This window comes from Triturus cristatus, chromosome 3_2 (genome assembly GCF_964204655.1).
Source record: "Triturus cristatus chromosome 3_2, aTriCri1.1, whole genome shotgun sequence".
Classification (NCBI taxonomy): Eukaryota; Metazoa; Chordata; class Amphibia; order Caudata; family Salamandridae; genus Triturus; species Triturus cristatus.
The window spans coordinates 254633653-254637368 of NC_140584.1; the positions used below are offsets into that span (position 1 = coordinate 254633653).

A 3716-nucleotide genomic window follows, 5' to 3' on the forward strand; every position below is an offset into this window, starting at 1 on the left:
ATGCAACGTGACAGGTGCACCTCTAGTTGAACACTATCACCAACTTGGACACCGCCCTGATGAAATGAAATGGATCGTCTTGGAAAAAAACGAACTGGGACCCCGGGGAGGCAATATATCCTCTATCCTGCTTATTAGAGAGTCCAAAATGATGATACGCTTCGATACCATTCTAACGGGTCTGAATGAACAAGACCCAAGTAATGCTCAATTAGCTATTCTCAGCAATTAGTGAACAATGTTCATTTTCTTCTGTCTTTTCCCCAGCCCGTAATCTAACTTGTTGTCCACGTTACCCTTGAAACATCCTGTGATTTTGACCATGAGACTCTTATGATAAATATACCCTATGTTTCTTTCTTATTGGAAATATTTTTTTGCCATATTCTCATTAGCTAGCAAGCAAATATTTATTTACAGGAGCTCTGTTTCCACATGACTATTAGACTGGTTTTTTTTCCCCAATGTAATTATCATCTTTTTTGTCGTAATTTTATTAGATAATACCAATTTACAGGAGCTCACATGCTTGGTTTCTAATGATGCACCTTCAAATGACCAATGTTTTTTATGTCTTGTATTCTCTACAATTGAGATATCTTCTCTAGCGCAATTTGTCATTACAACCTTCAGAAGCATTTAATTCATGGACTAAGTGCGAATATGTTTATTGGACTATTAGTTCATCTATGAACCGACCATTAGTTTTGACCGCACCCTCATGAGTCTGTTAAACGATGTCAATCTAAATGTACACATATGTTTGCACCTCCATACTACTATTGATTGCTTTTTCCCAATGTAATTATCATCTTTTTTGTCGTAATTTTATTAGATAATGCAAATTTTCATGAGCTTACATGCTTGGTTTCTAATGATGCACCTTCAAACGACCAATGTTTTTTTATGTCTTGTATTCTCTACAACTGAGATATCCTTTTTAGCGCAATTTGTCATTTCAACCTTCAGAAGCATTCAATTCATGTACTCAGTGCGAATATGTCTATTTGACTATTAGTTTACCTAAGAACCGACCATTAGTTTTGGCCGCACCTTCATGTGTCTGTTAAACGATGTCAATCCAAATGTACACCCATGTTTGCTGACCAACCAGGCACCTCCATACCACTGACGCTTCGTTCCATGATTTTTCACGGCGTTACGTGTCCATAATCAAATCCCATTCAGCTGATTATGACTCCACTGCCGGTTATGCCTTCTACTTACTTAAATATTATAACACCCGGACCTATTCAGATACACTTTTCCACATTGTTTATTTATTAATTTTTATTCACGATTTCTCCAAGCCCAATTAGGAACTACGAGAATGGTCTTTCTTCCACTCTCCCGGTATTGGCAGCATTTAGCGGCTGCACCCGGTCCAGCGTCACGCGGCCGTGAGCGTTCTCCATATCAGGGAGCCGCTCCGAGGTCTCAGTAAGCAGCCAGATCCGAGCAGTTGGAGTCTCGAACGCCGCTTCAAGGTAGAGTCACTGACTGTATGGCATTCTGCTTTATTAGCCTTAAACGACCGATCAGTTAATCCTAGGCTTTTATACTTCCCACAATCAGCGCGTCCTCGTGTATGCAGACGACTTTGCCCGTCCTTTGCATATTGCGTTAAGCGATCCTTTCTTGTACTGAATTCTTTCAAAGTGGTTTGTTTTATTTATGTAATTTATTGGCCAGTTCCCCCCCACGCGGTCATAAGCGTTCTCTCATATCAGGGAGCCGCTCCGAGGTCTCAGTAAGCTGGTATATCCAAGCAGTTGGAGACTCGAACGCAGCCTCAAAGTATAGTCACTGCCTGTATGGCATCCCGCTGTATTTGGCATAACCGACCGATAAGTATACCCATGTTTTTCCATGCTTCCCATAAATAGTGCGTCCCCGTGTATACTGACGATTTTGCCTGTCCTTTGCATATTGCGTTAAGCGTTCTTTTCTCATATTGAATTCTTTCTTTGTGTTTTTTATTAATTTATTGGCCAGTCCCCCTTATGGGTTTTTTATGGTTCACACGACGAGTTCGTCCACATTTCAACGTATGATTGTGCTTTTTTCATGCATATTGTGTAAGCGATATTTCGCTCCTTGGATTCATTCTGTTTCTCCTACGTCTATTTCCTAGTCTGTGGTTTCTCGCCCCCTCCTGTGTATATCGTAGTATACGGATGATAGGTTGGGCGGCCAGGTCCTGTTGGCATTGTATTTCTCACCTATCCGGTTTCACATTTAAAATGAGCACTCTCTCCATTTGGTTTGTAGAGGCTGTTTTTCCAGTGATTCATTTTCACTCAACATACCGATCTACGCGACGGTGTGCTTCGATGGAGTAATCAATTCCTCCCTTTTGTTTCAAGCAATACACGTAAGTCCATTTTCACACGGAGTCATACCCTCTGTCCACTTATTCAAATTTAATAAATTTTCTTGACTCCAATGTCACCTTTAATTCTTTTTAGGTGTTTTTCACTCCCACCCGTCTTTGGAGCCTTTTTGCCCTGCTGTTAAGCTGACACTGATTAGATGTTCGTTCCTTTAACTGGTAATTATGGCATTTATTTTCCATATCCAGCCTCGCATTTTAAATCCCCGCTTGGCTCTACTACTCTTTAACTCCTACCCATCTTTTTATAGGTGCCCACCTTCCCCTTTCAACCATCCTCTTTGTCCTGAGGAAGACCCCACCTGTAAGGATTTAATCAACCTACCTTGGAAGAGGGGTCGAAACGTCGACATCCCACCATGCCAATACATTCAATAGTGCGTTGAGCACTGTGGACTATCACTTGTATATGGTTGTTCGGTTAAACATTCAATTTTGTCAATGAATGACTCTAATCCTGACTAATCGGCACGACAGCAACGTGCCCAGCAATTGATTTGTATTATTGTTATGAACACTTATATGTCACTTATCCTACTACCCTACCTAACTCGTCACTCCTTCCCCTTCCCCGTGGCACCCTGCACCTTTATAAATAGTGTGATTTTTTCAAATGCATTTATGTGCTTGTTCCAAGTGTGATTAAATAACACTTTGGTTCTGCCTTATTCGTTGCAACAGTTATTTTGTTTACCTTTTTTCAATTTTACGTATGTTCTGGGACCATTTGCATTTATACTTTTAAAGGACAGTCATTATTATTTAACATCAAAAACCACTCTTATCCTTATTTAGAAAGGCATTAAGAAAATAAATCCCTACTGTCAATCTGTCCTCTGTTTATCAAAAATAATGAAACTATATTTCTAACTTTTAAAACAGCAGTCTGAAATGCATGATTTTACACCGTGTTTGCACTGACTTAAGGGGTAGTGACTTCAGCTGTTTTCTTTGTGTGGCCTGGAGTCAGAAATACCCACGTGCTGACACAGCTGCTTGACACGTAAAGGCGTCAAATTCACAAGCCTTTCAAGTCAGCCTTTCGAGCCAGCACAAATCTGTCGTTCTGTAATGTATATTTTAGTTCAGCAACAACCAACTTACTCAGATAATGTGAATGCCTTTTAATACCAAATACAGAAGGATAAATGCTGTGACATTTTGTATCTTAATTTTATCTATTGCAAAACACACAATTTCGTTTTTTGAAGCTTTTTTATTCCTATTCAATGTGGATTCTAATTTTATCTTTAACATTGTGGCAATTTGCACACATGTATGGTATCTTACTCTGTCAATTTAATGATAGCGTGCAGCTATTTAG

The 3716-nt window shown here is 39.7% G+C and overlaps 1 long non-coding RNA gene across 1 annotated transcript; it reads left to right on the forward strand.

Annotated features, from left to right (window-relative positions):
• The first annotated feature begins 2245 nt into the window (after positions 1-2245).
• LOC146857070 (uncharacterized) lies at positions 2246-3107 on the forward strand. The gene is made up of 3 exons (XR_014979534.1): positions 2246-2374; positions 2469-2551; positions 2644-3107. It is a non-coding gene; the product is annotated as an uncharacterized LOC146857070 (long non-coding RNA).
• Positions 3108-3716: the final 609 nt, after the last annotated feature.